Here is an 18,156-nt window from a genome sequence, read left to right as displayed (position 1 = left end):
GTACGGAGGCGAGAAGGAAGCAGTCCACAACAGTATTGCAGTTTCAACTTGCCTTTTACTTGTGGCTGGTACCTGGACCTGCTGGTGCCGGCTACAGGTGTTCCCACTGCCCTTGTTCCTCGTGCCAGAGGTGACTTGGGGTAGCTGTCCTCTGTGCACAATCATTTGTATTGGGCTCCCGTGGCTTAGCGCTTCTGGGGAACCTCTCCGTTTCTGTCTTTGTCCTATTGCAGGCAGCCTGCACTATTTAAGGAGTTCAATCCCCAGTCCCCTCTTTGCTATGATGCTTCAGATTCTTTGGGTTGGTGAGGGACCCTGGAGATCCCCTCACCTGGCAGATTTAACAGTTGACCTTAAATTTTCCCACTGTCCTAGGGTCTGCTCCCTGCCTTGTGCTGACTCCTGTGAGCCTTGGTCCCAGACTTCCACAGGCATCCCGCGGATCCTGGAGTAATACCCTTCCACAGGTAAACCACGATTCCTGGAGTCCTTGATCCTTACTCCACAGTCCCTCACTCCTGTTACAGCACTCGTTGTTACTTCAGGTCTTTTCTTTCTTTCTTTACTTTCACTTTCAACTCTCTACTCACTCCTTCCCAACTCTACTCTGCTCACTACTTCCCAACTGATGACTGGCCCCTCCCCCTGCTGAGTCTCTCCCTACAGATTGGGTGGCGACTATCCAATCAGTGCCCATCCCTTTTACCTGTTGCCAGGCAGTCTCCTTGTCTGGTGTTGGGGTTTGTGTGTGGCCTGAAGGTTCTGGTGTGTTGACTGGCACGAAAATTACGGGGTTTGGGTTTCCACGTTCACATTTTGTGGCACCTGATACCTCAGGGGTGCTACATTAGCAACCACCCCTCCATGACTGGTAGGTGTATAAATGGTTTCATTAGTATTTTCAGCCTTTATTATAGGGCCTGATGCATCATTTAGTGCATTTACTATTGTACCTTGGTGTTTGTAAATATGGCTGCCTTTTTTTTATCATGTTTAACTCTTCTTCCTTGAGTAGCATTAGTAGTTGTTACTGCAAATAGCTGATACGTATATGTAGTGGCCCGGTCCAGATTGTGTCTGTTTACACAATCTGTGGACACTGGTTCACAAGTCACCACAATTGAGCGACAAGCCTTTGAAAAGAATTGGGACTTGGATCTCCTGAATCCAGTGGGTAAAGCAAAGTTAGACTTAATTGCAAGTAATGGTCAACCTATTTCCCAGCTAGGCTACTGGGAACCCACAATCCAAATTGGTGATCACAAGTTACCAGGTCAAGGTGTAATTGTTACTGAGGCTGAACAGCAGTAGTGTTAGGCATGAATGTCATTCGCCATGTGTTTACTGAATTGCTCGCTGCCTTGCATGCTTCTCTCCCTTCTGCTTCTCCCTCTTAGAGGCAAGCTGTTCAGTGGACTATCAAAGTGCTCTGCGCCCAACAGAAGTTTGCCAACAGTAAAGGTGAGATCTGCCGTGTGCGTATCACCGACACACGACCAGTTACCCTGTCAGCCAACAGCGAGACTCTAGTCTGGTGTCGAGCTCGACCAGGAATTGACAACGAGGACTATGTAGCTCTTCTTGACTCCATCCAGATTGAAGGACAGCCCCTGGTAAAAGCTGCCAGAAGTATTGTCACTGTCTCAAACAGTAGTGTACCAGTACGGCTAATCAACCTAAGTGATGCGCCCATCGAGCTATACAACTTTAATTCAGTTGCTCAACTGTATAGCCTTTATCCAGAAGACATCCTAGATGAAGAAACACTTGCTCATCAAAAGTCGTTAAAAGCCACTCCCAAAGGCTCTAATACACCCACTACCTTCTGGTGGAATGAACTTAAGGGTGCGTTACACGCTGCGACATCGCTACCGATATATCGTCGGGAGCACGTCGTTAGGGACGCACATCCCGCACCGGTAGTGACATCGCAGCGTGGGACACCAAGGAGCGATGATCAATGATCGCAAAATCGTTCAAAAACGGTGATTGTTGACACGTCGCTCCTTTCCTTAATATCGCTGCTGCCACAGGTACAATTTTGTTCGTTGCTCCTGCGGCAGCACACATCGTTGTGTGTGACAACGCAGGAATGACGAACATCTCCTTACCTGCATCCACCGACAATGCGGAAGGAAGGAGGTGGGCAGGATGTTACGCCCCGCTCATCTCCACCCCTCCGCTTCTATCGGCTGGCCACTTAGTGACGCCACAGTGACGTCGCTATGACGCCGAACGCACCTCCCCCTTGAGGGAGGGATTGCTCGGCGGTCACAGCGACGTCACTGACAAGGTATGTGCGTGTGACGCTGCCGTAGCGATAATGTTCGCTATGGCAGCAATCACCAAATGTCGTACGAACGACGGGGGCGTCAGCTATCGCGCACAACATCGCTAGCAATCGCTAGCGATGTCGCAGCGTGTAAAGCACCGTTAATTGTTGCTGTGCCTTACATATATATTTCCTTCCTTTCTTAGCAGTCCTCCACTCGCACAATTGCCAAGGACGGCTCACCTTCAGAGGGGGAGTATGTAGTGGCCCGGTCCAGATTGTGTCTGTTTCTTTTAGTACCTTTACTTATATGTAATATTATGTTAATTATGTTATATGTTATAAGTAAAGCATTTTTCATTTGTTGTGTTCTAGTACCATCTACTGGTGAAAACTGTAAGAATCTGAAGTGTGCATTGGGTGTTATCCTATTGGCCAGTTCTTGGTCACATGGCTCAAAAGGTGGAGCTATTCTCTAGTCTCTGTCTAGAAAGAACTGGAATGTGCTGGTTCTGGCTGAGTCTCCTCTGCGGGCAGACATTATGTGGGGTTTCTCTTCACCACAAGACTCCTACTAGGCCCAAGGCCTAGAATTTCACCATTTACTGACTTTTACAGCCAATGTACTGAAGGCTTCCTATCCTGAATCCTCACTGGCCAGATATACATTGTGCATCTCTTCAAACAGTAGGGTATACTGAGTATATACCAGACCCTACTGCATGCAGATTGGGGAAGTTTGAGGGTCTCCCACCCCACTGCAATATTAGTAGCTTGCATGCTATTGTCCACACATCAGCCGTCTGGTCCCCGTAGCGTGCTGGGCAACTTTCTACATTTGCTTACAAGTACTGCACATGTCTGAAATAGAGTTGAGCGCGGTTTGCGGTTTGAGGTTCTCCAGTTCGCGGCTCGAGTGATTTTGGGGGCTGTTCTAGATCGAACTAGAACTCGAGCTTTTTGATAAAGCTCGATAGTCCTAGATACGTTTGAGAACGGTTCTAGCAGCAAAAAGCAGGGCTTTTTACAGCTACAGTGTGCAGGAGCCATCGCTGGCAGCCTGCCAGAAGCTGGTAACCAAGATAAACATCGGGTATCCAAGCAAAGCGCTTTGGTTAGTAACCCGATGTTTATCCTAGTTACGTGCAGGAAGCCCACACTTCCCCACTTAGCTCACTCCGCCCCCTCCTGCACGCGGCATGTACACACACACACTCACACTCACCTGTCCCCAGCCAAGCAGTCCACGACACTGACGTCCTCAGCGCCACCCACTTCTTTCTCCGCCGCCAGCACACATGGCTCCGCCCACCTGCACTCTGCACACATGGTCCCGCTCGGCTTACCTGCGGTGATGAAGTCCCGACCTCAGCGCTGTCACTGTCCTCCATGGCCGACGCTTGTCACATCACCTTCTCTCGCTTCCGACCCGAGACTGACTAGCGGTGACGTCACGGGCCGCTCGCGATACTTGGCTGTGAAGATGATTGAAGTCAGTGTGCAGGAGATCAGCGCTGGTAATGTACCTCGCTGACAGCAGCACTTGTCATCCCCTGCAGTGACCTGGGCTGACCCATTGATGTTAGCTCAGGTCACTGCACTGCTCTCCCAGCCAATGGGGAACTTTCTGTTCTTCATTGACTGGGACAGTGTGGATCGTCATGGCAACCCCTTGGATTACACCAGACCTGGATTTGTTTTTCTTTCTAATAAATTGATTAAAGAGGGAATGTATCGGGGAGTGTTTTTTCAAATAAAAATGTGTTTGTCGTCTATTTTTTTTTTTATTACTGACTGGGTTGGTGATGTCGGGTATCTGATAGACGCCTGACCTCACCAACCCCAGGGCTTGATGCCAGGTGACATTACACATCTGGTATTAACCCCATATATACCCTGTTTGCCACCGTACCAGGGCACGGGATGAGCTGGGGCGAAGCACCAGGATTGGCACATCTAATGGATGCGCCACTTCTGGGGTGGCTGCGGCCTGCTATTTTTAGGCTGGGGAGAGTCCAATAACCATGGAACTCCCTAGTCTGAGAATATCAGACCCCAGCTGTCTGCTTTACCTTGGCTGGGGATCCAATTTTGGGGGGACCCCTACGTGTTTTTTTTTTTTTAAATTATTTATTTAATTTAAAATAACAGCATGGGGTGCCCTCAGTTTTGGATTACCAGCCAAGGTGAGGCTGCCAGCTGTGGTCTGCAGGCTGCAGCCGTCTGCTTTACCCTAGCTGGCTACAAAAATAGGGGGAACCCTACGTCATTTTTAAAAAATAAGAAAAGATTGTGCACCGCACTGCTTACCTATACTGGAGGTAGTGTGGTATTTCTGTCCCAAACACAGTTCAGTGTGGAGTTGCCTTGATTATATCCATTAGATTTTCAGATGTCACAGAAAAACATTTTTTCTCATCTTGATGGATCCAACAAAGTCCATTACCGAGGTGCTATTGCCCAGTTTAAACAAGTATATCCATAGAACAAAGAGAGACAGGGCAGCACTCACCGATAAACTAGGACTATTTTATTTTTTAATGCTGACAGGTGAGACGGACATGAGGGAATGCAGGGAGGGGAGCACGAGGACGACGGTACCGTTTCTCACCACTAGGGGTGCTTTCACGGGTCCATACACGTATGGACCCGTGAAAGCACCCCTAGTGGTGAGAAACGGTACCGTCGTCCTCGTGCTCCCCTCCCTGCATTCCCTCATGTCCGTCTCACCTGTCAGCATTAAAAAATAAAATAGTCCTAGTTTATCGGTGAGTGCTGCCCTGTCTCTCTTTGTTCTATCCTACGTCATTTTTATTTTCATTTTTTTGGCTAAATACAAAGCTAAGCACCCCTTAGTGCCACATGAAAGGCACCAAAGGGTGCAAAATTACAAAATGCAGGAGAGTGGGACATTATGTGTCTTTCTGCCATTATAATGACAGAAAAGACTGATATGAAGTGCACAAGCACAAGAAAATCACCAGAGACCTCTACGCTGTGAAAAGCAGTAGAAAATGGCACTGGAGTGAACATGTGACCGCCTCATGTAGGATGAAGCTATGGATCCTGGGTAAATTTATGTATTTTCCCTCCAGTTTTTTTGCAGTACACAAAAAAAACGGAAGGCACACGGATGACAAACAGATGACATACGGACCGTCTACGGAACGGAAACGGATGCCACAAGGATACACCCGTGAAAAAAACGGACTGTTTTTTGCAGACCGCAAAAATGGATCGGTCGTGTTAATGTAGCCTTATTCTGATCTGCCGTTTATAAACAGCAGGCAGAAATAAGTGAATAACGCCCCCCAGCGTCAGAAAATCTCCGGGGTTTCAGGGCTAGCTGAGACCCTGGAGATCATGATTCAGGACGGTTTTTCCGGTCCCCGCTCACGTGATCACAGGTATACACCATACAACGATGATCACGTTACAGTAAATGACAGCGCCAGTAAAAAATTATTTATCTCCCATCTGGCATGAACAAACATGATAAATCTCCTCCCTGGTCCCCTCCGGTCCCCCGGTGTCGCCAAAGTGCCCCCCCCGATGCCCTCCCAGAAATCCAAGATGGCCGCGTGCACATCAGCGCGCCGGCCGCATTCAGGCTATGTGCGCACGTGTGCGCTCTGCACCGCACCGAAAATGTGCGCTTCAGAGCGCAGCTGAAAAGCTCCGTTCTGAAGCGCATGGTGCCGGCAGATTTGTGCGCTCTGCATGCTGCCTCTCCCTATAGACAGCATGCAGAACGAACGAAAGAAGTGACATGTCACTTCTTAGAACGCAGCGATTCGGCAAGCAGCCGAATCGCTGCGTTCTAACATGCTACGTGCGCACGGCTCCTGCACAATCTCCATAGATTGTGCAGGGGACACAGGACGCATGCAGTTACGCTGCGGTGCAGAACGCAGCGTAACTGCATGTAATACGCACACGTGCGCACATACCCTCACCCTACTCCTCTGATTTCTGTCGCATGTGCCATGACACATGCGACAGAAAACTCCTCCCCAGGCCCTGCCAGGTCACCCCCTATAACCCCACCGGTGTTCCCCAGTGTCCCACGGTACCTGTGCAGCGTTGATCCCCCCACGGCCCTCTCCTTCACAATAGACGCTGCTGCATGCACAGAGCGGCTGTCAGCTCAGCTTCCTGTGTTCAGACACAGTGAGTGGTGGTTATGCATCTGTAAGCTAAATGGGCGGCACGGTGGCTCAGTGGTTAGCACTGCAGTCTTGCAGCACTGAGGTCCTGGGTTCAATTCTCACCAAGGACACCATCTGCAAGGAGTTTGTATGTTCTCCCCGTGTTTGCGTGGGTTTCCTCCGGGTACTCCGGCTTCCTCCCACACTCCAAAGACATACAGCGCTATGGAATTAATAACGCTATATAAATGAATAAATTATTATTATTACTGCAATGACCTGCTCATGAGGTAAGGAACATAATTGATCAGGAGAGCTATATACTACATTTCCAAATGGAAGGATTTGCTTTTATAGTTTCCCTGCTGAACGACTACCAAACATGAGAGTCCGTTATACGCCACAAGAAAACACATCTAAATAGCGAGCTCTGTTGTTAAGTATTCCTTCAGCTGGATAACTGGACTTAAATGGGTATTCCATCTCCAAGATCCTATCCCCAATATATAGTAGGTGGAATAGCAATAATATCAGCAAATACCAATATTTGGAAATGTAGAATAGTTCTCCTGATTAGGCATGCCCTTACCTCATGAGCAGGGCATTGCAGCTTTGGTAGCAACCATTACGACATGGACTCTGCTGCTGTGGACCCGGGGAGAGTGAGTGCAGATTCATTGCACCCACACTCCTCACATGAAGGGTCTGCACTCCTAGAAAATGGGGGATACGTTCCCTGAGTGTCTCCCCCCCATATTCTAGACGGTCCAGAGTCGTCGTGGGACCCCTTTATTTTTTTTCTTACAATAAATTGGTGAAAGAGGAAATGTTTTGGGGACTGTTTTTTCAAATAAATTTCTTTTGTCGATTTTTTTTTTTGTTAGTACTGACAGTTTATGATGTTGGGTATCTAATAGATGCCATCACATCACAAACTGCTGGGCTTGATCTCAGGTGACTTTACAGCTAGTATCAACCCGATTTATTACCCCGTTTGCCACTGCACCAGGGCACGGGATGAGCTTGGGTGAAGCGCCAGGATCGGCACATCTAGTGGATGTGCCACGTCTGGGGTGCCTGTGGCCTGCTATTTTTAGGCTGTGAAGGCACAATAACTATGGACCTTCCCACCCTGAGAATACCAGACCACAGCTGTCCGCTTTACCTTGGCTGGTGATCCAATTTGGGGGGGACCCTACTTTTTTTGTGTAATTATTAATATTTATAAAATAGTTATAAAAAAAGAGCCTGGGGGGACCTCCACATTGGATCCCCAACCACGGTAAAGCTGCCAGCTGTGGTTTTCAGGCTACAGCCGTCTGCTTTACCCTAGCTGGCTATCAAAAATGGGGGGACCCAACAACATTTTTTTTTTTAACTATTTTTTAAATAGAAAAAATTAATGGGCTTCCCTGTATTTTGATTGCCAACCAAGGTAACGGCAGGCATATGGGGGTGGCAACCCATAGCTGTCTGCTTTATCTGCGCTGAGAATCAAAAATACCGCGGAGCGCTACGTCATTTTTTTTAAAGATTTATTTTTACAGCACTGTGATGTCCAGCAATCAAAACACAGGGAAGCCCATTTTGTTTTTAGTTATTTAAATAAATAATTAAAAAAAATATATATGGGCTCCCGCTGCATTTTTTGTATTGCTAGCTAAGGGTAATCCAAGCAGCTACTGGCTGCTAACCCCCACTGCTTGGTGTTACCTTCACTGGCAATGGAAAATCCAGGGAAGCATTTTTTATTTTTTTTGCCAAAAAACTACAAAAAAAGGACGTGAGCTTCGCCATATTTTGTATGCTAGCCAGGTATAGCAGGCAGGTGCTGGAAGAGTTGGATACAGCGCCTGAAGATGGCGCTTCTATGAAAGTGCCATTTTCTGAGGCGGCTGCAGACTGCAATTCGCAGCAGTGGGGCCCACAAAGCTCAGGCCAACCTGTGGTGCGGATTCCAATCCCCAGCTGCCTAGTTGTACCTGGCTGGACACAAAAATGGGGCGAAGCCTACGTAATTTGTTTTCTAATTATTTCATGAAATTCATGAAATAATAAAAAAGGGCTTCGCTTTATTTTTGGTTCCAGCCGGGTACAAATAGGCAACTGGGGGTTGGGGGCAGCCGTACCTGCCTGCTGTACCTGGCTAGCATACAAAAATATGGCGAAGCCCACATAATTTTTTCAGGGGGCAAAAAACTTCTGCATACAGTCCTGGATGGAGTATGCTGAGCCTTGTAGTTCTGTAGCTGCTGTCTGTCTGTATGGAGAAGAGCAGACAGCAGCTGCAGAACTACAAGGCTCAACATACTCCATCCAGGACTGTATGCAGAAGTTTTTTGCCCACCAAAAAAATGATGTGGGCTTCGCCATATTTTTGTATGCTAGCCAGGTACAGCAGGCAGCCACGGGCTGCCTCCAACCCCCAGTTGCCTATTTGTACCCGGCTGTTAACCAAAAATATAGGGAAGCCCGTTTTTTTTAATTATTTCACTTATTTCATTAAATAATTAAAAAACAAATGACGTGGGCTTTGCCACATTTTTGTGTCCAGCCAGGTACAACTAGGCAGCTGGGGATTGGAATCCACAGCACAGGTTAGCCCGAGGTTTCTGGGCGCCTCTGCTGCGAATTGCAGTCCGCAGCCGCCCCAGAAAATGGCGCTTTCATAGAAGCGCCATCATCTGGCGCTGTATCCAACCCTTCCAACAGCCCTGAAGCCGGGTGGCTTGTTGGGTAATAATGAGTTAATACTAGCTTTGTTTTACTAGCTAGTATTAATCCAGAGATTCTTAATGTCAGGCACGTTTGACCCGGCCATTAAGACTCTCCAATAAAGGGTTAAAAAAAAGACACCACACAGAGAAAAAATACTTTAATAGAAATAAATACACAGACACATTAGAGACTCCATCTTTATTACCCCCTGTCAGCCCTCCACGATCCATGGTCTTCTGTCTTTCTCGTTCAACAAATGCAGCTCTGCTCCATCACTGCTGCATGGGGGAAGACGCTGCTTCCCGTGCAGCCTTCACGGAGTGAAGGCTGCACGGGAAGCAGCGTGCAGCCTTCACTCCGTGAGTGATCAGTGCTGCTGGCTGTTAGCGGTAACAGCGGTAACGCTGAAAGGCGCATTACCATAGCAACGGTGCTCCGATCATGTAATTCCCGGAGCCGCGGTTAGCGGTGACGTCACCGCTAACTGCGTTGCTATGGCAACGGTGATTTCCGTTAATGACCGGCTGTGTCAGCCGGTCCCTAACGGAACGGGGAGTCGACCGTTTGCTAGAGCATGTCGCCGGTACACGGCGATACACAAATGTGCACCGTGTACCGGAGAGTGCAATGACAGGACCTAGGACAGGACATGACGTCAAAGCCATGTGACCAGTCTGTAGCCAATGAGATAATAGCCACGTGACTGGTCACATGGCTATTTTGACGTCACGATAGGTCCTGCATCACTGCTGGCAGTGCTGGTCACCGGGAGGATTCAGCGATCATCGGATGGAATAGCGGCAGGAGACAGAGTGCAGGAGGGATCGCGGGGACCGGTAAGTCTTATGGCAATGTTTATTAACTGTATGTGTACATTTATAATGCGTTTTTATGTGTTTGTGATTACCTCCCATTATATCCTATTGGTTCGAGTTCGGTTCGTCGAACGTTCGCCGAACTGAACTCGAACGAGACCTCCGTTCAACGAACCGAACTCGAGCCGAACCACGGCCGGTTCGCTCATCTCTAGTCTGAACTAGTAGTGAAATTAGCCCCAGGACTCCAGGTCTGTACAATCTTATTATCATATCTACCCTCTAAGCTCAAGAGACTCTGAACCTGCTTCTAAAAGCATACCAGAATTAAATTTGAAACAAATCATGCTCTTAAAGCTCCAGAACCCTAATTACACTTCAGCATTCAACTCCAAGTTGTATTTGCCGTGGCCTACCCACAAAAGACTGAAACATACAGTATATTCCCTATTGATTTGCTTTGTTCCTGCTATATTAATTAAAGCAACTGTTATCCCCAAGACCGTGTCTGTAGACTGTCCATCAGCTGTGGATACTGTGTGGGGGTGGATAGCAGGGAACATCAGGGCCTTGTAGACCACCAAGGTAACACGGCCCCTGCAACCTCGTGCCAGAACACCAACTGGGACATATAGAACATTTGAGGTCCTCTGTCCCTGGGCCCTTACATATAGTGCCATCTGCATCTCTGGCAGCAAGTGTCAGTCTTCTATAACTCCATCTTTTACCGGCATTTGCTAGCACACATTTTTATGCATCTGATAGTAAAAATAATAAAAGTGCAAAAATAGTGTAACACCGTCTAGGCAGCAGGAATAGTTTAGAGATTTTCATTATACTCACAAAACATAGGAGTTAAAAGCGCGTCTCATATACATAAAACAAGTGCGTCTGAGTTTCACCTCACATGCTTCTTTCTTTAATACCCCTAGGAAATGCTGAAGAATCTCATTCTGATATTTAACATATACCATCAACAGTATTCCATCAAATACATCAGATTTCCCCCTGGATAAAGGTTCTAAGGCTTGATGCAATTCATCCAAGGTTATGCCCATGCATTATTTCCTTTTTTCAGAAGATATTTTCAGGAGAATAATATTCTTCAAAACTCGACTAAGTATATTGATGTGTACCTCTTGTCTTAGATTTATTTATATATATATAAACATATATATATATATATATATATATTACAGTAATATGAAAAAGTTTGGGCTCCCCTATTAATGTTAACCTTTTTTCTTTAGAACAATTAGGGTTTTTGCAACAGCTATTTCAGTTTCATATATCTAATAACTGATGGACTGAGTAATATTTCTGGATTGAAATGAGGTTTATTGTACTAACAGAAAATGTGCAATCCCCATTTAAACTAAATTTGACCGGTGCAAAAGTATGGGCACCTCAACATAAAAGTGACATTTAATATTTTGTAGATCCTCCTTTTGCAAAAATAACAGCCTCTAGTCGCTTCCTGTAACTTTTAATGAGTTCCTGGATGAAGGTATATTTGAACATTCCTGTTTACAAAGCAATTCCAGTTCAGTTAAGTTTGATGGTCGCCGAGCATGGACAGCACGCTTCAAATCATCCCACAGATTTTCAATGATATTCAGGTCTGGGGACTGGGATGGCCATTCCAGAACATTCTAATTGTTCCTCTGCATAAATGCCTGAGTAGATTTGGAGCGGTGTTTTGGATCATTGTCTTGCTGAAATATCCATCCCCTGCGTAATTTCAACTTCGTCACTGATTCTTGCACATTATTGTCATGAATCTGCTGATACTGAGTTGAATCCATGCGACCCTCAACTTTAACAAGATTCCCGGTGCCGGCATCGGACACACAGCCCCAAAGCATGATGGAACCTCCATCAAATTTTACTGTGGGTAGCAGGTGCTTTTCTTGGAATGCCGTGTTTTTTTGCCTCCATGCATAACACCTTTTTGTATGACCAAACAACTCAATCTTTGTTTCATCAGTCCACAGGACCTTCTTCCAAAATGTAACTGGCTTGTCCAAATATGCTTTTGCATACCTCAGGCGACTCTGTTTGTGGCATGCTTGCAGAAACGGCTTCTTTCGCATCACTCTCCCATACAGCTTCTCATTTGTGCAACGTGCGCTGTATTGTTGACCGATGCACATTGACACCATCTGCAGCAAGATGATGTTGCAGGTCTTTGGAGGTGGTCTGTGGATTGTCCTTGACTGTTCTCACCATTCTTCTTCTCTGCCTTTCTGATATTTTTCTTGGCCTGCCACTTCTGGGCTTTACAAGAACTGTACCTGTGTTCTTCCATTTCCTTACTATGTTCCTCACAGTGGAAACTGACAGTTTAAATCTCTGAGACAACTTTTTGTATCCTTCCCCTGAACAACTATGTTGAATAATCTTTGTTTTCAGATCATTTGAGAGTTGTTTTGAGGAGCCCATGATGCCACTCTTCATAGGAGATTCAAATAGGAGAACACCTTGCAAGTGGCCACCTTAAATACCTTTTCTCATGATTGGATACACCTGCCTATGAAGTTCAAAGCTCAATGAGGTTACAAAACCAATTTAGTGCTTTAGTAAGTCAGTAAAAAGTAGTTAGGAGTGTTCAAAACAAGAAATTGATACGGGTGCCCATACTTTTGCACCGGTCAAATTTTGTTTAAATGCGGATTGCACATTTTCTGTTAGTACAATAAAAATTATTTCAATCCAGAGATATTACTCAGTCCATCAGTTATTAGATATATGAAACTGAAATAGCTGTTGCAAAAACCCAAATTGTTATAAAGAAAAAAGGTTAACATTAATAGGGGTGCCCAAACTTTTTCATATAACTGTATATATATGTATAATGTAAGCCCGAGGGGTAGAACCTTCTCCCCTCTGTACCAGTCTGTCATTGTAAGTTTACTATAATTTATATCTGTATTTTTGTATATAACCTCTTCTTATGTACAGCACCATGGAACTAATGGAACTCTATAATTAAATAATAATAATATCGTAGCACCCCATAAACTCCTGGAGAATATCCTGTTAACCGCATAACGACCGCAGGCAGTAATATTACGCCCCTGCGGTCATAGTGTTAATCCCCACCTACTGGGGCTGCAGGCGGGGATCCGCGCACATGTCAGCTGATTTGTACAGCTTACATGTGGGCCTCAGCAGCCTACTAACACTCACTACAAGGAGTGTTACCGCAAAACCTATGGAAGGTCGGAATCACCAGAGATGGTGCAGGGACACGCGAGACGAGACAATGATTCTTTCTTATGAATATTACATTTCTCAAATGTGATCATGTTTGCTTGAGAATGAACTGAGCACCAAACCGCAGCTGTCCTCTGTCTTACAAAGTGCTATCTTCTTAGCTTGGGTCTGGCAGACTCATCACACTCAATGGATGCCAGTCTTCTCTTCAGTATACAAGTTTTCTTCCACAGAGACTTTGGAAAGTTTTAGACTTTTAGGTAATGGAAACCCCTACACCTGGGTATGAGAGGACAGACTAAAGTGGAGGAGATCTGCATTGTATGGCTGATCGCAAGTGAGACCATCCAGGAACTGAACGTGGATAGACCGTCATGTGCGTTTCCCCACATCTCATCTCGATATAGGACTGTGATCCCTCATCCACTGTCTCATAGTTGGTCCTTCTTCATCAATAGGAATTTACGTTAACCCATCAGTCTCTTGATTGGTAGAACAGGATATATCCTGACTCAGAGGTTTTGGAAATGTCTGATGTTAAACCGTAGAACTCTTGAATGGCTTGGGCGTCAATCTTCTCTACAATGCCTTGCAGAAATGAGTGGAATCGCTATCCACCCGTACCTGTTCACCCCTTAAGTGGTGCTGTCAAGATGTGACAGAGTCATTTTAACGGCAATCGTGGTAGAAGTTTACTCACCGCCCAATACCGGAACTCACGTGATGTGATCACGTAGATCCGGTGGTTGTCATGGTGATAACTCCTGTAGCTCACATGACTCAGGTTCTTTAATCAGCAGCCGAGTACTGCAGGTTATATGATCATTTCTACCTGTCTGAACGGTGCTGCTCTGATCAGGAAAAATGAATGAGCGATCAGACACCTGATCCTTATAGTCTCCTAGGGGTACTAGTAAAATTAAAAAAAAAAAAAGAGTTTAAAAAAAGTTTTGAAAGATTAAAAAAAATAAAAAAATAAAAGTTCAAATCACTCCCCTTTCACCCCATTGAAAATTAAAGGGTTAAAAAAATAAAAAATATACACACATTTTGTATTGCCGTGTTCAGAAATGCCTGATCTATCAAAATATAGAATCAGTTAATCTGATTGATAAACGGGGTAGCGGCAAAAAAATTCCAAATGCCACACTTACATTTTTTGGTCGATGCATATTTTGCGCAAAATGCAATACCAGGCGATCAAAATGTAGCATCAGCGCAGAAATTGTACTGTTAAAAACGTCAGCCCGAGACGCAAAAAATAAGCCATCACTGAACCATAGATGCCGAAAACTGAGAATGCTACGTGTCGCGGAAAATAGCGCAAAACGTACGCCACTTTTTTCTGACAAACTTTTGATTTTTTTTTAACCCCTTAGATAAAAGTAAACCTATTCATGTTTGGTGTCGACGAACTCACACCGACCACAGGCATCACACTGATACATCAGTCTTACCATATAGTGAACACAGTGAATAAAATGTCCTAAAAACAATAGTGCAATCGTATTTTTTTTGCAATTTTTCGCATTTTGAATTTTTTTGCCGTTTTCCAGTACACTATATGGTAAAACTCATGGTTTTATTTTAAAGTACAGCTCGTTCTGGAAAAAAAGAGCCCTCAAATGATCAGATTAACTGAAAAATAAAAAAAAGTTATGTCTCTCAGAAGAAGAATAGCAAAAAAAAACTGCGCAAAATCGGTATGTCGTGAAGGTTAATTTTGAAGTAACTTCCCATCTTGTCTTCTATCGCTGGTCAGTACTCTACACATTTCTTGATTTTTAACAATATCCATCACAACTCTCCTAGGTTTAGTAACTTTTACAAAATATCCCTGGTCTATTGCTGGGGCTGTTCTTATAACTCTGTTCCCTCAGCAGTGCAAAGTTTAAGGCGGGCTTTACACGCTGCGACATCGCTAGCAATTGATACCGATGTCGAGCGCGATAACACCCACCCCCATCGCACATGCGATATGTGGCGATTGCTGCCGTAGCGAACATTATTGCTACGGCAGCTTCACACGCACTTACCTGGTCGGCGACGTCGCTGTGACTGCCGAACAATCCCTCCTTCAAGGGGGAGGTGCGTTCGGCGTCACAGCGACGTCACCACGATGTCACTAAGCGGCCGGCCAATAGAAGCGGTGGGGCGGAGATGAGCGGGACATAACATCCCGCCCACCTCCTTCCTTCCGCATTGTCGGTGGAGGCAGGTAAGGAGATGTTTGTCGTTCCTGCGGTGTCACACACAGCGATGTGTGGTGCTGCAGGAACGACAAACTGCATCGTACTGACAGCAGTAACGACATTATGAAATGGAGCGACGTGTCACCGATCAACGATTTTTGATGTTTTTGCAATCGGTGATCGTCGCTGATAGGGTTTACATGCTGCGATGTCAGTAACGGCGCCGGATGTGCGTCACTAACGATGTGACCCCGACGATATATCATTACCGATGTCGCAACATGTAAAGCCCGCCTAAGACTGACAGATTTTTTTTAAGGTTTCGGGACTTTTGCACAATAATAGACCATTTTTATTTCATATTGTGCAAACTTGATTTTGGTAGAACAGGTTAAAATTTTAAATTTTTTTAAAAATTATTTGTATGTATTTACCTGTGGTATTTAAGTACGGTAATATGTCAATTCAATTATATGTGACAATGCAATGTTTAACTTTGCAAAATAAATTTTGTATTTACGGTATTTATTCTGCCTATTTTTTTTAATAAACTTTATTTTTATTAAGTTTTAGTCCTACTATGGGACTTCACAATGACACCAACATTAATAAATTGATAGGCTAAGGTCAGTATGATCTATCCGTTTTTTGCTACATGTGCTATGTGCTATCCATTATTTTTGAGGATAGACCACAGACTCATTACTAAAAATGTCACATTTCACATGTGCTTTTTTGTGTTTGGACTGACTGTCAATCATGTATGGTCAAAATTACTACATGTTGTGGTTCAAACTCACCAGTGCAAGTGAAAAGCCTTGTAAAAATTATATATATATATATATATATATATATACATACAACACACAGATGTCATCCATTTGCTTTCCGTATTTTACTGTTTAGTGAGTAGGAGAATCTTGGACTTTTTTTTCTTCATAGCTGAAAAACGACCAGGACTGTAAAATCTGACTCAGACCAGAAGAAAACAGACCGGTACACTGAAGAAGAAAAGAGGATACATTTTTCACACCCAAGAAAACAAATTAAGAGTGAAACTGGCCCAATAGACAAATAGTAATGGCAGACCAAAGGTCTTTATATTGTTCCAAGCTTGTCCACTCAAGTCTGTAGATGCCTTGGTCAATAGTAAGTGCGAACCAGGTGTTTGAGATAAAGAACCTAGATCTGCCATTTTCCAGTCCCTATGGACCCGCTTAGGGTGTTTCAATTGATTATAACTTAAAATTTAAAATAAACACATACAGATACAACGATTGTATCGCTTGGGGACATGAACAACACCTGGGACAAATACTTCAGATGGATGTCAAATCCCCTATATTTGTCTGCCACCTATTTTCTTACTTTTTAAGGTTTTTAGGATACCATCATCCAAACACTAGGCTAGGGTTTCTTCACACCTCATAATTCAACGACCTATGAGCTACTACTGGGTGGTGGCTCAGTGTTGTTCCTTGTATTATCCACCTCTTACCTATTGAGTAGAAGAAAAAGAAAATGTGCAAAAAAGTGGGATCACCAAATATGTAAATATACAAAATATCTTTATTTTAATCAAGGACACCAAAACACATACATGTATAAAAACAATTAAAAAAGCATAAGCTTACACAAACACACATTAGATGTCAATGGTATATGACATAAGCCAGAACCCCATTAATGCAGAAAAACACAATAAGTTATATTATGAGACAAAGCTCAAAGGTGAATTTCCGCCAAAATATATGAAGTGTCCATGAACCGGACAACAGCATATCAAAAGGAGTCAAATGGATAAATACAGGATTTAGTGCAGCAGATGTAAAACCTGTATGCCACAGAGTCCAAAGGACAAATTGGAGACCTAAATAAGCATGGAAAATACCCAAATAATCGCCCAGCTTAGTGAAACACTAAGCCAAAATAGGGAAACCAATATTACATGTAGATGGACACACAAGAGGTTAGGGCAAAAAATAGAGGGGTGAGGTAGCGGCCCCATGCATATCCCTACAGACAAGGTGTAGCTTCCTCAGGGACAGTGTGTTATGTAGTGAGCAGTGTACCTTGTATATCAGAATATAATTACAAAATTGCCTACCAGCATGGAGATGTAAAGCAGGGAGAAAGCGCCATGGAGCCAGAGGATGCCCATGGCGGCCGCCATGTTGCCACGTGATCCGATCACATGATTTCGTGACGTAACACTCAGATAACAACGAATGCGCATGCGCAAAGACAGTGCTACGTTTAATATAGAGAATAGAGATGAGCGAGGTTCGAGGTTCGCCAATATCATATGCGAGTGATTTTGGGGGGTGTTCGAGTCGTTCGACGAACTTGAACGATTTGCTAAAAGTTCGGCAGTTCGAGTTACGTTCGAGAACGGTTCCAGCACCAAAAGCGTGGCTTTTCACAGTAAGTATGTGCGCACCTTTCGTATCTGCATGCGTCCTGCATCCCAGCACAATCCATCTCTCTTTCCTACTCACCGATTCCGGGGGCGTCTCGCTGCACGGCTGTCACAAATCTCCAGCGGCATTTCCTCTTTTGAAAATGGCTGCCGCTTCATTATTCAATTAGTTATTCCGTGCTTTCCCCGCCCACCAGCGCCCATGATTGGTTGCAGTCAGACACGCCCCCACGATGAGTGACAGCTGTCTCACTGCAAACAATTACAGCCGCCGGTGGGCGGCTTTATATCGTGCAGTAAAATAAATAAATTTAAAAAAAATGCGGTTCCCCCCATATTTGATACCAGCCAGGATAAAGCCACACGGCAGTCCCGG

This window comes from Anomaloglossus baeobatrachus, chromosome 7 (assembly GCF_048569485.1).
Source record: "Anomaloglossus baeobatrachus isolate aAnoBae1 chromosome 7, aAnoBae1.hap1, whole genome shotgun sequence".
Classification (NCBI taxonomy): domain Eukaryota; kingdom Metazoa; phylum Chordata; class Amphibia; order Anura; family Aromobatidae; genus Anomaloglossus; species Anomaloglossus baeobatrachus.
This window is presented reverse-complemented; position numbering follows the sequence as displayed.